Below are 18,133 nucleotides of genomic sequence, written 5' to 3'. Positions count from 1 at the left end.
TGGGGGAAAGAATGGAAAAATCTGAGCAACGTCTCAGGGAATTGAAAGACAACAGGAAGCACATGAATGTAAGTGTCATGGGGGTCCCAGAAGTAGAAGACAAGGGAATAGGGTCAGAAATACATAAAGTTACAGATACAAGGAGTGCAGCATACCACAAACAAAATAGATTTGAGTAGATCTCTGCTGGGACACTTAATAATCAGATCATCACTCATCGAAGACAAAGAGAATCTTGAAAGTAGCAAGAGAAAAGCAACCCATCACCTATGAAGGAAACTTGATAAGACTGTGTGTTGATTTCTCAGTAGAAATCATGGAGGCAAGAAGGAAGTGGTGGATATATTTCCAAAACTGAAAGAGAAAAACCACCAACCAAGAATGGTATATCTGGCAAAAGTGACTTCAAATATGAGGGAGAGCTTAAAATATTCTCTGACAGACAATGAGAGAGTTTGTGAACAAGATATGTGCTCAACTGGAAATACTAAAGGGAGCACTACAGACAGGAATGGGAGGTCTGGAACACAATTTTGGGTGATGGTAGCACAAAAATGGAAGTGTACAGAACAAAGGTGATTGTGAGTATGGTTGAAAGAGGAAAGTTAGGAGCATGTGGGACACCAGAAGGGAAGAGGAAAGATAAAGACTGGGACTGTAAAACTCAGTGAATCCTAGAGTGCTCAATATGTTTTTACATGAGGGAGAACAAATGACTATCAACCTTGAAAGGTGTTAAAAATGGGGTAGTATTTGGGAAAAATATAGTCAATGCAAACTAGACAATATGGTTGACAGAAACATTGTATTATACTTCCTTTAATGAAACAAATGTAATATTCCAAAGCTAAATGCCTGTAAGAGGGCAACATAAGGAAGGGGTATGGTATGCTTGGCATTGGTGATTGTACCACTTTGTATATATTATGTCCCCTAGAAAAAGCCATGTTCTTTGATGCAATCTTGTTGGGGCAGACATATTAGTGTTGATTTTTGTGCTATCATCACCCAAAATTGTTGGATTAGGTTGTTTCCATGGAGATGTGCCCCACTCAACTGTAGGTGATAACTCTGGATAATTTCCATGGAGGTTTGCCCCTGCTCATTCAGCATGTGCCTTGATTAGTTTACCGGAGCACTATATAAGTTCAGACATAAGGAGTGAGTTTGCTACAGCCAAGAGGGACACTTTGAAGAATGCACAGAAGCTGAGAGAGTAAGTAGAGATGAGAGACTGCTTGAAGACTGCCATTGAAAAAAGACTCTTGCTCCAGAGAAGCTAAGGGAGGACAAACACCCCAAGAGCAACTAAGAGTGACATTTTTGAGGAACTGCAACCTAGAGGGGAAAGTTCTGGGAGAAAGCCATTTTGAAACCAGAACTCTGGAGCAGAGGCCAGCCACATGTCTTCTCAGCTAACAGAGATTTTCCAGACACCATTGGACATCCTCCAGTGAAGGTACCCAATTGTTGACTTACCTTGGACACTTTATGACCTTAAGACTGTAAGTTTGTAATCAAATAACCCCCCTTTATTAAAGCTGATCCATTTCTCATGTTTTGTCTTCTGACAGCATTAGCAAACTAGAACAGTGAAGTTGCCTGACTCTTTTATTCTACTTTAGTTTAATTCTACATTTTCTTTTCTTTGCTTTAAGCTGTCATATTTTTTTCTTTCTTTTTCTAATTCTTTGTCTCTCTACATTTGGCTCTTCCTCCCTCTTTGAAGAAGAAATGGACATGTGCTAATATAGGTAGTGGTGATGAAAGTGAATGCACAAATATGTGATTATACAGGGAACCATCAATTGTTTAGTTAGGATGGAATGTATGGTGGGGGGAAAAACAGTTTTAATAAAATGGATTGATGAAGAAACCTTGAGGCAACCATGCTAATTGAAATGTCAGGTACATAAGGACAAATACCATATCATCTCACTGTATGAACTTATTATAATATGTAAACTCATAAACATGAAATATAAGTTATCAGTATATAAAAATGGGGCTAAAGAATGGGGAGTGGTAGCTTATAATGAGCAGAAAGTTTAATAAGCTTGAACTTAAGTGTTTGGAAATGGACAGAGGAGATGGTAGCATGTTACTGTGAGAATAATTAACAGTGCTGAATGCTTGTGTGAATGTGGAGGAAACTGGAAGCTTGGACTTACATATGCCACCAGAAGGAAAATTGGAGGTTAAAATATTGGAATGAATAAAACAGTAAAACTTCTGGTGCACAATGTCCATGATTAACTATACAAATATTAAAAATATCTTTCATGAATTAGAACAAATATATGACACTATAACTAGAAGTGAGTAATAGATGTTTATATGAGGAAAATATACCTATTTCATAAAATGTACTACAGTTAGTAGTATTTTACCATTCTTTCACCAACAGCAACATGTGTACTATACCAATATTATGAGTCAGTAATGGAGGGGGGGTTGTTAGGGGTATGGGAGTATTTGAGTTTTCTGATTTCATTTTTCTTCTGGAGTAAAGAAAATGTTTCAAAAATTGAAAAAAAATAAATTGTGGTGATGGATGAAGCACTGTATGATGGTACTGTGGGCAATTTATTGTGCACTTTGGATTATTGTATGGTATGTGAACAATATCAATTAATTTAATTTAAAAAACCCAATTGGAATTTGAGCAGAGAATATATATATATATTCAGGACCCCCTATGAGGAGCTGGGGAAAATGCCAAATTTTTGGACTTCCGAACATGGAATGTTGCTTATGTTCTCACAAACACTGAGGACTGGCACTTTGGTATGCTAAGCTGTCTATCTTTTGGCTTGCACTTATAAAGTTTATTAGTACAAAGGAGAGGGTAAACCTGCTTAAAATTTTGCCTAAGTGTCTCCACCTGAGTACATCTTTGATGATCAGATGTGGCCCTCTCTCTCTAGGTACCCAACTCAGCAGGTGATCTAACTGCCCTCCACCCTACATGGGATCTGACACCCAGGGTGTTTCTGAAAACACAGGATGTGACTCCTGAGGGTGAATCTGAACCTGACATCATGGGATTGAGATTATCTTCTTTACCAAAAGGAGATGCAAAATGAAACAAAATAAAGATTCAGCAGCTGAGAGACTCCAAATGGAGTTGATAGCCCACTCTGGTGGGCACTCATGCACTATATAGGTAACTCTTTTTAGAATTTAATGTATAGGAATAGCTAGAAGTGAATACATGAAATGTTCAAACTGCTATGATCAAATCTGCCTTGACACTTGAAGATGATTATAATAACAATGTAGCTTACAAGTGGTGAGAGTGTGATTTTGAAAGCCTTGTGGATCCCATTCTCTTTAGTGTATGGATGGGTGAGTATAAAAATGGAGACAAAAACTAAATGAACATTAGGTTGGGGTTAGGGGGATGATTTAGGTGTTCTTTTTCACTTTTATTTTTATTCTTATTTTACTTTTTCTAGTATCAAGAAAATATTCATAAAATAGATTGGGGTGATGAATGCATGACTATATTATGGTATTATGAACAGTTCATTGTACACCATGAACTGTACACATGATATGTGAATATATCTCATTAAAACTAAATCTAAAAAAATATGAAAAATGCTCAACTTCACTGGCTATTAAAGAAATGCAAATCAAAACCAAAATGGGATATCATATCACCCCAATCAGAATGGTTATAATCCAAAAAACAGAAAATTACAAGTGCTGGAGAGGATGTGGAGAAAGAGGCACATTTATTCACTGTTGGGAATGTAGAATGGTGTAACCACCCTGGAAGACAGTGTGGTGGTTCCTTAGGAAGCTAAGTATAGATTTGCCATATGACCCAGGTATTCAATTTATAGGTATATACTCAGAGGAACTGAAAGACATTAACAGACATTTGTAAACCAATCTTTATTGTGGCATTATTCATGATAGCCAAGAGATGGTAAAAGCCCAATGTCCAACAATGGATGAGTGGATAAACAAACTGTGATATGTACACACAATGAAATATTATGAAGGTTAAGATCAAAGACACAGAACATGAAATAACATGGATGAACTTCAGGATGTTAAATTGAGTGACATTATCTAGAAACAAAAGGACAAATACTGTATGGTCTCAGTAATATGAACTAACATTAATGAGCAAACTTTGACACCTAAAAGCTGATAACACAGGGTATCAGGACACAGAAAGAGCATAAAGATTGGGCATTTGTTGCTGATGGACTACAGAATGTTCAGCAGGATTGAGTGTATAGATCCAGAAATGGATAGTGTAATACTGTTTGATGGTAGCACAATATTGTAGGTACAGTGAACAAAGATGTCTGTGAGTGAAGCTTAGAGGGGTGGGCTATGGGCATATAAGACACCAGAGGTAAACATAGACAACAGGGTCTGGGACAGTATGACTTGGCAAAAGCTGGAGTGGTCAATGATGGTGATTAAGTGTACAAATATTGGAATGTTTTTACATGTGGAAGAACAAATGAAGGTCAACCATGCAAAGTGTTGAAAAAAGGATGGTATTGGGGAAAGATATAATCAAAGCAAAATGGAGTCTGTGGTTAACAGTAACATTGTGGTATACTTTCATAAAATGTAACAAAGGCAAAATGCCAAAGCTAAATATGTGTGAGATGGGGATATAAGGGGAGATATGGGTTTATTGGTAGCAGTTTTGTGGTCTGATCTATTATATCATATTGTATGACATTTCATTTTTCTTTTTATGTTTTTCATTATGCTTTAATAGCAACACTTTTTGTAGTAATCAATATGCTCAGTGCTGACTGTGGTGATAAATGCATAATATAATAATAGCCATGAACAACTGATTATACACTGTGGATAATTGTATGGCAAGTGACCATATCTCAATAAAATTGTAGGGAAAAATACAGATAGGGATAAAAGTGTTGGAGAAAACATGGAGGAAGGGATAAACCTAATTATTGTTGTAGTCTTTCTGGAGGACAGAGTGATGTTTCCAGAAGAAGCTAAGTATGAGTGTGCCACAAGGTCCTGCAACCTCATTAAGGAGTATATGCTTGGAAGATCTGAGAGCAGGGGTATAGGTGGACATTTACACATTGATGTTTATGGAGGCATTATTCATGATTTGCAATGGGTGGAGGTGGCCTAAGGGTACATCGACTGAGGAACAGAATGGTGAACTATGGTGTATGCATACAATGGAATATTGAGTAACTGCCAAAATGAGTGAAGCTGTGAGACACACAATGAATTGAATGGATCCTGTAGACAGAATTTTGAGTGGACTATGCCAGAAAAAAAGACAAACAATATAGTGCCTCACCAACATGAACTAACGCAATGTGTAAACTCAGGATAGAGTCTTAGAGCACAGCTTATCAGGGGAACACTCATTATAACAGACTCTAGATTGTAAGCTCCTACAGTAGTCACATTTATTCCTGAATTGTAATGTCTATCTCTAAATTCTGTGATGCTGATCCCTTTGTGTATGACCTGACCAGTCTCTGGATCTTTGGGTATCTGTGTGACACCTGAGGCTCAGACCTATAGCTCAGCTGATATGAATGTCAATATTAGCACAGATAGCAACTGTTAAAAAAAAGCTGAAAATGAGACTAGACTTCAATTTCAGGTATGAATGAAGCAGATCTGGTTAGGACTAGGGCAAATAAGGCCAAAGGGTAAAGGATGATACTTACTGTGTTTTAAACTACATATTCCATATGAGACCAAAGGAAGAGATGATTATCTGGAGCAGGATCTATGTTTTCTGCAGTACACTGCACAATTTATCTTGGACCATCAGCTTGTTCAAGCACCATGATTACATGGAACTTTGAATAAGAAGCAAAATCTGCTGGGTTTCTGGAGTTTAGTGTGAAATAACAACACATCCCAGGGTAATTTGAGCAGAGATGCTTGAATGCCAGCAGAAGAAGGTCTCTGTGAGGTTATGAGTGATCTTGCAAGAGTTTTCTCTCCCATGGTATTGAGTCTCTGTGAGGTTATGCATTATTCCAGAAGTTGGCACTGGAGGCCTGTTGGGCACTGAAGAACAAGGCAGCAGTGCACATGCCACCTGGACAGCATGGTGGGTATTTCTTTGTGAGCTGCCAGTGTGCCTTTCCCACTCACACTTGGTAAATTTGAAACTGTTAAAAAACATGTGGCATTACTTTGAGGTGGAGATCATTTGTATGCTCTGCATAAGGCTCTTTTCCATCACTGAGCTCTCGAAATCTCACCATGATTGCTGCATCCTGGAGGTTCTCCAATGCCTCAAGGGTGCAGTACCACTGAAGGACTGTCTCTTAATAGAACTTTTTAAAAAATCTTACAACACTGTTGTTTAAAACAAAATGTAGCATATTTACATAGACAAAAACTTTTGGAGGAGAAGAACCAAAGCTTTCCCTTGCTCTGTAAATCCCCACATACCCAGAAGGCACCCCACATATAGCAAGGTTGTGAAATAGACAAGAAGTAAATATTTCTTCCAGAATGTTAATTTAAAATCTGAGGGGTCAATTTGGACTGAGGTCTGTCAGGATTTGAAAGAAAGTTGTTCCAAGTCAGACACACACACACACACACAAACATGGACACACACCCCTGCCTGCCACACACATCTTAGCCTTGAGCAGGGTCATTCCCAGAGCCTGAAACCCAAATCTGGTCCACACATTTTGACAAAGCCTGTGATCTGGTGAAGCCAGAAAAGATCTGACAGGGCAGCTGTTGTGGGCTGGATTCAATCTCTCAATCTGGTGGCTCCCCAGGCCTGCTGCATGCTCCAGTGAGAATTCTAGCTGGTGGGAAATGCTGGATCTGGTGAAGATTTAACCCACACTCACCAGCAGATCTGTCTTACTGAGAAGAGAGCCCTATTCAGCAGGAACAAGAGCTTTGTATAATTTTGTGGTTAAAAGGACAGGATTGGAAGTAAGGAAAATACAGCCTTAATTTTAGGGCTCCCCAGCTTAATGGGGGTATGACTCCAGGCACTTCTCCCTCAACCTTGATTTTCTCAAAAAGCCTATGGGGGTGGAACCATCCCAACTTTAGAGAGCAAACCACATACAGCATTGAGAGACAGATAGATGGCAAGTTCTTGAAGGGTTTGCTGTTATTATTAGAGATAATATAATGATCTCTGGCTAATTTGGTTGATGGTTTGACTTCTGATTATGTTGACCACAGTTCAGTATATTTTTTTAACTTCTTAATTTTTTTTATTAAATTCAGTTTTCTTGAAATACATTCACACACCATACAATCATCCTTGATATACAATCCACTGTCCACAGTATGATAACATAGTTATGGGTTCATCAGCACAATCTATCTCTGAATATTTCCCTTACATCAGAAAGAACCAGAACAAGAATAAAAAATAAAATTGAAAAAAGAACACCCAAATCATCCCCCCATCCCACCCCATTTGTCCTTTAGTTTTTATCCCCATTCCTCCACTCATCCATATACTAGATAAAGGGGGTGTGATCCACAAGGTTTTCACAATCACACTGTCACCCCTTGTAATCTACATTATTATATAATTGTCTTCAGACTGGGATGGAGTTTGGTAGTTTCAGGTATTTACTTCTAGCTATCCCAATACATTAAAGCCTAAGAGGTGTTATCTATATAGTGCATAAGAATGTCCACCAGAGTGACCTCTCGACTCCATTTGGAATCTCTCAGCCACTGAAACTATTTCATCTCATTTTGCATTCCCCTTTTGGTCAAGAAGATACTCTCAGTCGCATGATGCCAGGTCCACATTCATCCCCGGGAGTCATACTCTGTGTTGCCAGGGAGATTTACACCCCTGGGAGTCAGGTCCCACGTATCGGGGAGGGCAGCGAGTTCACTTGTCGGGATGGCTCAGTTAGAGACAGAGAGGGCCACATCTGAGCAACAAAGAGGTACTCAGGGGGAGACTGTTAGGCACCATTTCATACAAGTTTAGACTCTCCTTTGTGGTAATGAGCTTCGTAAGGGCAAGTCCCATGCTCGAGGGCTCAGCACATCAAACCTCCAGTCCCAATGTTTGTGACAACATCAACACCAGTCCAGGTGAGGATGTCCAACACATCTTCACCTTCCCCCAGATCCTCGGGGCTGGGGAGGAGGAGGCTGCAAATATGTTTTTTATTATCTGCCCAGATTACTCTAGGATGTGTCACTATTTCACTCCAGCCTATACTAACCTACCGTATCTCACTTCCTATTCAAATTTCCATGCAATTGTGGTCTTTGAACAAATCGACTGTAGTGTTGTACCGTTTAGAAAATTTAGATCCTGTACCAAATAGATATCTATTCCCTTGGTCTCATATGAAAGTTGAAGTTTTAAAACACAATCAGTTACAACCTTTACCCTTTGGCCTGGCTTGCCCTGGTCTTAACCAGACCTGCTTCATTCATATCACTAATTGAAGCCTGGGCTCTTTGTCAGCTTTTTTTTTTTTGACAGTGGCTGTATGCACTAATACTGACATTCATATCTGCCAAGCTCTAGCTCTGAGTTTCAGGTGTCTCAGAGATATGCATTGTTCCAGAGACCAATCAGGTTATACACTAGGGGATCAGCCTCTCAAAGTTTACAGATAGGCTTTACAATTCAGGGATAGAGTTAACTGCTGTAAGAGCTTACAATCTAGGCACTATTACAATTATTATGTCCATGTTAGGCTATGTTCTAAGATTCAATTCTGAGTTTACACATTGTAGTTAGTCCATATTGGTGAGGCATCATCCCTCTCACCATGTTTTCTCCAACACCTTTACTCCTATATATATATTTTCCTACAATTTTATAGAGTTATGTTCACATACCATACATTTAACCACAGTGTACAACCAGTTGTTCATGGTATCATCATAAAGTTGTACATTTATCACCACCATCAGCACCTGAACATACTGATTACTACAAGAAAAATTGTTTTTTTTTTAGCAATAGGAAAAAATGATAAAAAGAAAAATAACATGTCATACAATACAATATACTACTAAGGACAGCAAATAACACCACTACCAAGAATCCCATATTCCTCCCCTATATCCTCCTCTCATATACATTTAGCATTGGCATATTGCCTTTGTTACATTTAATGGAGGTATATTACAATATTACTGTTGACCATAGACTCCAGTTTGCTTTGATTATGTTTTTTCCTGAATACCATCCCTTTTTCAAATTTCTACATGGTTGACATTCATTTGCTTTTCCACATGTAAAAACATTTTTATATTTGTATATTTAGTAACAGTCATTGGCCACTCCAGTTTTTGCCATGTTATACACTCCCAGTCTTTATGATCTTTCTTTACCTCTGGTGTCATACATTCTCCTATCCCACCTCTTTCAGCTTTACTCACAGACATCTTTGTTCAGTGTACTTACAATACTGTGCTACCATCACACAGTATTATGCTATCTATTTTTGAATCTATGCAATCAATCCTAAACATTCTGTAGTCCTTCAGAATCAAACGGCTGATCTCTGCCCTCTTTCTATCTCCTGGTCACCTGTGTTGTCAGCTTTTAACTCCCAAAGTTTGTTCATTAATGTCTGTTCATATTAGTGAGACCATACAGAATCTGTCCTTTTGTTTCTGGCTAACTTCACTCAACATAATGTCCTCAAGATTCATCCACATTATTACATGATCTATGTCTTTGTTCTGTCTTACAGCTGCATAATATTCCATCATGTGTATATACCACAGTTGGTTTATCCACTCGTCCTTTGATGGACATTTGGGCTGTTTCCATCTCTTGGCAATTGTGAATAATGCTGCCATAAACATTGGTTTACAAATGTCTGTTTGTGTCTTAAGTTTCAGTTCCTCTGAGTATATACCCAGCAATGGAATAGCTGGGTCATATGGCAAATCTATATTTAGCTTCCTGAGGAACCTCCATATTGTCTTCCAGAGTGGTTGCACCATTCTACATTCCCACCAACAATGAATAAGTGTGCCTCTTTCTCCACATCCTCTCCAGCACTTGTCATTTTCTGTTTTTTGGATAATGGGCATTCTGGTAGGTGTGAGATGATATCTCATTGTGGTTTTGATTTGCATTTCCTTAATAGCCAGTGAAGTTGAGCATGTTTTTCATATGCTTTTGAGCCATTTGTATTTCCTCTTTAGAAAAATGTCTGTTCATGTCTTTTGCCCATTTTTTAATTGGATTGTTTGTCTTTCTGTTATTGAGATGCAGGATTCCTTTATATGTTTGGGATATTAAGCCCTTATCTGATATGTGGTTTCCAAATATCATCTCCCATTGTGTAGGTTGCCTTTTTACTTTTCTGACAAAATCCTTTGATGTACAAAAGTGTTTAATTTTGAGGAGATCCCATTTGTCTATTTGTTCTTTGGTTGCTTGTGCCTTGGGTGTGAGGTCTAAGAAACCACCTCCTTTCACAAGATCTTTAAGATATTGCCCTACATTTTCTTCTAAGAGTTTTATGGTCTTGGTGCTAATGTTCAGGTCTTTGATACACTTTGAGTTAATTTTGGTATAAGGTGTGAGATGGACATCCTCTTTCATTCTTTTGGAAATGGATATCCAGTTCTCCAAACACCATTTATTAAACAGGCTGCTCTTTCCCAGTTGCTTTGGCTTCACTGCCTTACCAAAGATCAGTTGTCCATAGATGTAAGGGTCTACTTCTGAACACTCAATTTGATTCCATTGATCAGTATATCTGTCCTTATGCCAGTACCATGCTGTTTTGAGCACTGTAGCTTTGCAATATGCTTCAAAGTCAGGTAGTGTGAGACCTCCCACTTCATTCCTCTTTCTCAAGACATTTTTGGCTATTCGGGGCAACTTACCATTCCAAATAAATTTAGTTACTGGTTTTTCTATTTCTGTAAAGTAAGTTGTTGGGATTTGAATTGGTATTGCATTGAATCTGTAAATCAGTTTAGGTAAAATTGCCATCTTAACTATATTTAGTCTTCCAATCCATGAACATGGTATGTTCTTCCATTTTTTCAGGTCTTGTTCAATTTCCTTTAGCAGGTTCTTATAGTTTTCTATGTAAAGGTCTTCTGTGTCCTTGGATAAGTTTATTCCTAAATACTTGATTCTTTTGGTTGCTATTGTAAATGGGATATTTTTCTTGATTTCCTCCTCTTGTTGCACATTACTTGTGTATAGGAACACTACAGATTTTTGTGTGTTGATCTTGTAGCCTGCTACTTTGCTGTATTCATTGACTAGTTCTAGCAGCTTTGCTGTAGATTTTTCTGGATTTCCTACATATAGAATCCTGTCATCTGCAAATAGTGAAAGTTTTACTTCTTCCTCTCCAATTTGGATGCCTTTTATTTCTTTTTCTTGCCTAATTGCTCTAGGTAGAACTTCCAACACAATGTTGAATAACAATGGTGACAGTGGGCATCCCTGTCTTGTTCCTGATCTTAGAGGAAAAGCTTTTAGTCTCTCCCCATTGAGTGTGATATTAGCTGTGGGTTTTTCATATACTGCCTTTATCATATTGAAAAAGTTCCCTTCTATTCCTATCCTTTGAAGTGTTTTCATCAGGAAAGGATGTTGAATTTTGCCAAATGCCTTTTCTGCATCAATTGAGATGATCATGTGGTTCTTCTGCTTTGATTTATTGATGTGGTGTATTACATTAATTGATTTTCTTGTGTTGAACCAGCCTTGCATACCTGGAATAAATCCCACCTGGTCATGGTGTATAATTCTTTTAACGTGCTGCTGGATTCGATTTGCGAGTATTTTTTTGAGGATTTTTGCTTCTATATTCATTAAAGAAATTGGTCTATAATTTTCTTTTTTTGTAGTGTCTTTGCCTGGGTTTGGTATTAAGGTGATGATGGCTTCATAGGAAGAGTTAGGTAGCTTTCCCTCTTCTTCAATTTTTTTGAAGAGATTGAGCAGGATTGGTACTAATTCATTCTTGAATGCTTGGTAGAATTCACATGTGAAACCATCTGGTCCTGGGCTTTTCCTTTTTGGGAGCTTTTTGATGACTGACTCAATTTCTTTACTTGTGATTGGTTTGTTGAGGTCATCTATTTCTTTTTGAGTTAATGTTGGTTTTTTATGCTTTTCTAGGAAGTTGTCCATTTCATCTAAGTTGTCTAGTTTATTAGCATATAGTTGCTCATAGTATCTTCTCATTATCTCCTTAACTTCTGCAGGGTCAGTAGTTATATTTCCTTTCCCACTTCTGATTGCATTTATTTGCATCTGCACTCTCTTTTTTTTGTTAGCCTAGCCAGTGGTCCATCGATTTTATTGATTTTCTCAAAGAACCAACTTCTGGTTTTGTTGATTCTCTCTATTGTTTTCTTGTTATCAATTGCATTTATTTCTGCTCTAATCTTTGTTATTTCTTCCCTTCTGCTTGCTTTGGGATTAGTTTGCTGTTCTTTCTCTAATTCCTCCAGGTGAGCAGTTAGCTCTTCAATTTTTGCTCTCTCTTCTCTTTTAATATAAGCATTTAGGGCAATAAATTTTCCTCTTATCACTGCCTTTGCTGCATCCCATAAGTTTGATAAGTTGTGTTTTCATTGTCATTTGCCTCAAGGTATTTACTAATTTGTCTTGTAATTTCTTCCTTTATCCACTGGTTTTCTAAGAGGGTGTTGTTTAGCCTCCTTATATTTGTGAATTTTATGACCGTTCTGCCTTTTATTTATTTCCAACTTCATTCCACTGTGGTTTGAGAAAGTGTTTTGTATACTATCAATATTTTTAAATTTGTTGAGACTTGCTTTGTGACCCAACATGTGGTCTATCCTAGAGAATGTTCCATGAGCACTTGAGAAAAAAGTGTATCCTGCTGTTGTTGGATGTAGTGTTCTATAAATGTCTGTCAAGTCTAGTTCATTTATCATACAATTCAACATCTCTGTTTCTTTAGTGATCCTCTGTCTAGATGTTCTATCCATTGATGAGAGTGGTGTATTGAAGTCTCCAACTATTATTGTAGAGGTATGTATATCTCCTTTCAGTGATCGCAGTGTTTGCCTCATGAATTTTGGGGCATTCTGGCTTGGTGCATAAATATTTAGGACTGTTATGTTTTCTTGATGAATTGACACTTTTATTAATATATAGTGTCCTTCTTTGTCTCTTTTAATTGTTTCGCTTTTGAAGTCTAACGTGTCTGATATTAATATAACTACTCACACTTTTTTCTGGTTGTTGTTTGTATGAAATACCTTTTTCCAACCTTTCACATTCAGTCTATGTTTGTCCTTGTGTCTAAAGTGAGTTTCTTGTAGACAGCATATAGATGGGTCCTGTTTTTTAATCCATTCTGCCAGTCTGTGTCTTTTTATTGGGGAGTTTAATCCATTTACATTTAGTGTTATTACTGTAAGGGCAGTACTTTCTACTACCATTTTGTTTTTTGGAATTTATATGTCATATCTTATTATTTCCTCTCCTTTTACCTTTCCTGATAATCTTCATTTCTGCACTCTTCTCCAACTCTCTCTCTCTTGTCTTTTCTTATCAGCCTGTAGCACTCCCTTTAGTATTTCTTGTAGTGCTGGTCTCTTATTCACAAACTCTCTCAGTGTCTGTTTGTCTGAAAATGTTTTAATCTCTCCCTCATTTTTGAAGGAAAGTTTTGCTGGATATAGAATTCTTGGTTGGCAGTTTTTCTCTTTCAGTATCTTAAATATATCATGCCACTGTCTTCTTGCCTCCATGGTTTCTGCAGAGAAATATGTACATAGTCTTATTGACCTTCCCTTGTATGTGATGGATTGCTTTTCTCTTGCTGCTTTCAGAATCCTCTCTTGTAAGTGTCTTGGAGTAGGTCTATTGGGATCTATTCTATTTGGGGTATGTTGTACTTCTTGAATCTCTAATTTTCTGTCTTTTATAAGAGTTGGGAAATTTTCAGTGAATACACTTTCTATTAATCTTTCTGCCCCTTTTCTCCTCTCTTCTACTTCTGGGATACCCATAACACGTATATTTGTGCGTGTCATGATGTCACTCAGCTCCCTAAGACCTTGCTCATATTTTTCCATTTTTTTCACCATCTGTTCTTTTGTGTGTATGAATTCGAATGACCTGTCTTCCAGTTCACTGATCCTTTCCTCTGCCTGTTCAAATCTACTGTTGTGTCCCTCCATTGTGTTTTTCATCTCCTCCATTGTGGCCTTCATTCCCATGAGTTCTGCCATTTGTTTTTTTAAGTTTATGAATTCTTCTTTATGGTCAGCCAGTGTCTTCTTTATATTCTTCAGCTCTTGTGCTATATCTTCCTTCATTTCATCAAATTTATTTAGCATTAGTTGCCTCAACTCCTGTGTCTCAGCTGAGCTATTAGTTTGTTCCTTTGGCTGGTCCCTGTTTTCGTGTTTCCTGGTATGGCTTGTTATCTTAAGTTGTCTAGGCATCTGATTTTCTTGATTAGTTTAGTTTGGAGCTTGTTTTCTGTCTTTTACCTAGTGGTTTTCTTGTTGCTTGGCTTTGTTCTGTGGCCTCTGTTATTCAGTTCAACTTATTCTAGACCTCTAACTTAGGTTCTATTTCATTGATCAGAATTTTTCCCCTCTCATGTTTCTGTTTCTTGCTCTGCCTCTATGTAACCTTTTTGTGAGTGGGTCTCCTCAGATATGGTCGACCCTAGTCAGATTTTCCCAGTCTAGTGAGGCCCAGGTCTCATTGGGAGGGTATGGAGTTTTCCTGAGAATAAGACCCTCCTATGAGGCCTTTAGAATTGGTGCTTTTCCTCTCCTGTCCAGCAGGTTGCGCTGGCCAACCCACAGCTCCCCCACCAGTGTAAGGAGGTGTGGAGACTTTAGTTCTCATGGTGACTGTGATCCTGACAGGGGCGTGGCTGACTGAAGCTGGAATCTGAATTCCAGCCCCTGGGGTCTGATTTCCCAGAAGGAGGACTGCCAGTTGGGATGGACCTCCCTCCACTCTCCAAATCCTCAGAATTCCAGTTGTCTCTCAGGGGCACTATTCCCTTCTCCCCTCTCCTCTTTGGGGCCTCTCCAGGTAGATTCCTTGGTCATCCTGAGTTGCCAATTAAAGACGGGGGTGGAGACCTTCAGTAGTGAATAGGGAACTCAAAGTCACTGTGGGTACTCTGTCTCCCCTCAAGCCCAGCCTAGTCCCTCAACCTGGGCTTTCCAATAGAAAGTAACCACATATATTACTTTTAGATTTAAAAAAAAATAGAAAAGAAATCAAGAAAAAGAAAAAAGAAAAAAAAAAGTCTCTTTTAAAAGTCTTTCCCCATCCTGGAAGTTTTGTCAGTGTCAGAATAGAGCATTTAAAGATATGCTTTGGTCTATTGTCTGATAATTACACTCCAACTGCTTCAGTTCCATCCCTGCCAGGGGCTATTGAAATGCAAAAAGATAAGGGATCAGTGAGAAGCCAGAAGGGACAAAATGTAGGGGAAAAAAATGGCTTTTTTGAGTCTGGGAATGGGTGCCCGCTTTTACGTGCCCCCACTTCCTGGAGCCCAGGCTTTCTTTAGCACCCCAGCTCCCAAAGTTAGTTAATTAATTTGTTAATTAATTCTGCAGTTGAAGCTGGGTTGAGCCTCCCTTCTTGCCCTCAGCAGATTGCTGTTTTTTTGTTCTTTTTCCCCCCTTTCAGGGAGCCAGCAGCAAGGCAATCTGTGAGGTCTGGATGGGGAGGGGCGCCAGACCCCTGGTCCGGGGAACTTACAATGTACGCTGTGATCTCAGCTTTTTCTCCAATTTCAAACTTGTGTCCAATGTGTGACTCGTTACTGGAGACCCCAAAAACACTGTTTCATATAGTTCTTGGGTAATTGCCAGCTGCTCTAGGGGAGAGACGAAATTCTGCTCCTCACCACTCCGCCATCTTGTCCCGCCCCTCCTTAACTTTTTAATTTTTATTGAGATTGTTCACATACCATACAATTATTCAAAGATCCAAAAGTGTACAATTGGTTGCCCCTGGTACCCTCATAGAGCTGTGCATCCATCACCACACTTAATTTTTATTCAATTTTTAGAATCTTTTCATTATTTCAGACAAGAAATAAAGTGAAAGATGAAAAAAAAGAAAGAAAAGGAACCTTGAATCCTCCCACATCAATAACCAATCACCCTCAATTGTTGACTCATAGTATTGTTATAGTACATTTGTTACTGTTTATGAAAGAATGTTGAAATACTACTAACTGCAGTATATAGTTTGCAAAAGATATATATTTTTCCCTATATGCCCCTCTATTATTAACTTCTAATTGTATTGTCATACATTTGCTCTGGTTCATGGAAGAGATTTCTAATATTTGTACAGTTAATCATGGACACTGCCCACCATAGGATTCAGTTTTATACATTCCCATCTTTTGACCTCCAACTTTCCTTCTGGTGACATATATGACTCTGAGCTTCCCCTTTCCACCTCATTCATGCACCATTCAGCACTGTTAGTTATTCTCACATCTTGCTACTGACACTCTGTTCATTTCCAAACATTTAAGTTCATCCTAGTTGAACCTTCTGTTCATACTAAGCAACCACTTCCCATTGTTTAGGCTTGTCCTATATCTTGGTACCTTATACCTCATGTCTATGAGCTTACATATTATAATTAGTTCCTATCAGTGAGACACTCCAATATTTGTCCTTATGTGTCTGGCTTAAAAATGACAGCTAGGAATTATCAAAATGAAAAATAACCTTAAATCAAAGTAGAGTAAAGTGTCAGACAACACTGCCAATGTAAAGGGTCTAACACACCTCCTCTATCCCCTATTCTTATCTGCATTTACTTTGGTATATCACCTTTGTTACATTAAAGGAAGCATAATACAGTGATTCTGTTACAGTCTCTAGTTTACGTTGATTGCATCCCTCCCCCAATGCCTCCCCATTTTAAACACCTTGTAAGGTTGACATTTGCTTTTTCTCCCCCATAAGAGAACATAATTGTACATTTTATTACAATTGTTGAACATTCTAGATTTCACCAAGTTACACAGTCCCAGTCTTTATCTTTCCTCCTTTCTTCTGGTGTCTCACATGCTCCCAACCTTCCTTTCTCAACTGTATTCATAGTTATCTTTGTTCACTGTACTTACATTGCTGTGCTACCATCTCCCAAAATTGTGTTCCAAACCACACCTTCATCTTCTCCTGTCACTCTGTAGTGCTCCCTTTAGTACTTCCTGTAAGGCAGGTGTCTTGTTCACAAAGTCTCTCATTGTCTGTTTGTCAGAAAATATTTTGAGCTCTCCCTTATATTTGAAGGACATCTTTGCTAGATATAGGATTCCTGGTTGGCAGTTTTCTCTTTCGGTATCTTTAATATATCACACCACTTCCTTCTTGCCTCCATGGTTTCTGCTGAGAGATCCACACATACTCTTGTTAATCTTCCTTTGTGTGTGATGGACTTCTTTTCTCTTGCTGCTTTCAGGATATTGTCTTTGTCTTTGATGTCTGATAATTTGATTATTAAGTGTCTTGGCATAGGCCTATTCAGACCTATTCTGTTTGGAGTACACTAAGCTTCTTGGATCTGTAATTTTATGTCTTTCATAAGAGATGGGAAATATTCATTATTTCCTCCATTATTGCTTCTGTCCCTTTTCCCTTCTCTTCTCCTTCTGGGACACCAATGATATGTACATTCTTGTACTTTGTTTCATCAATAAGTTCCTGGAGAAATTGCTCATATTTTTTAAAAATATTTTCTCCATCTGCTCCTTTGCATGTAGGCTTTCAGGTATTCTGTTCTCCAGTTCCTAAGTGTTTTCTTCTGCCTCTTGAGATCTGCTGTTGTATGTTTCCATTGTGTCTTTCATCTCTTGTGTTGTGCCATTCATTTCCATAGACTCTGCTAGTTGTTCTTTTGAACTTTTGATTTCTACCTTATGTATGCCCAGTGTTTTCTTTATAAGCTTCATGTCTTTTGCCAAATCTTGTCAAAATTTTTGAGTCGATTTAGCATTAGTAGTTTAAATTCCTGTATCTCAGTTGAAGTGTACATTTTTTCATTTGACTTGGCCATAACTTCATTTTTCTTAGTGTAGGTTGTAGTTTTCTGTTGTCTAGGCATCTGACCTCCTAGGCCACCCCAATCAGATTTTCCCAGATAAGAACAGGCTCAGGTCACAGGAGG

Source organism: Choloepus didactylus (genome assembly GCF_015220235.1).
Source record: "Choloepus didactylus isolate mChoDid1 chromosome 26 unlocalized genomic scaffold, mChoDid1.pri SUPER_26_unloc1, whole genome shotgun sequence".
Classification (NCBI taxonomy): domain Eukaryota; kingdom Metazoa; phylum Chordata; class Mammalia; order Pilosa; family Megalonychidae; genus Choloepus; species Choloepus didactylus.
This window is presented reverse-complemented; position numbering follows the sequence as displayed.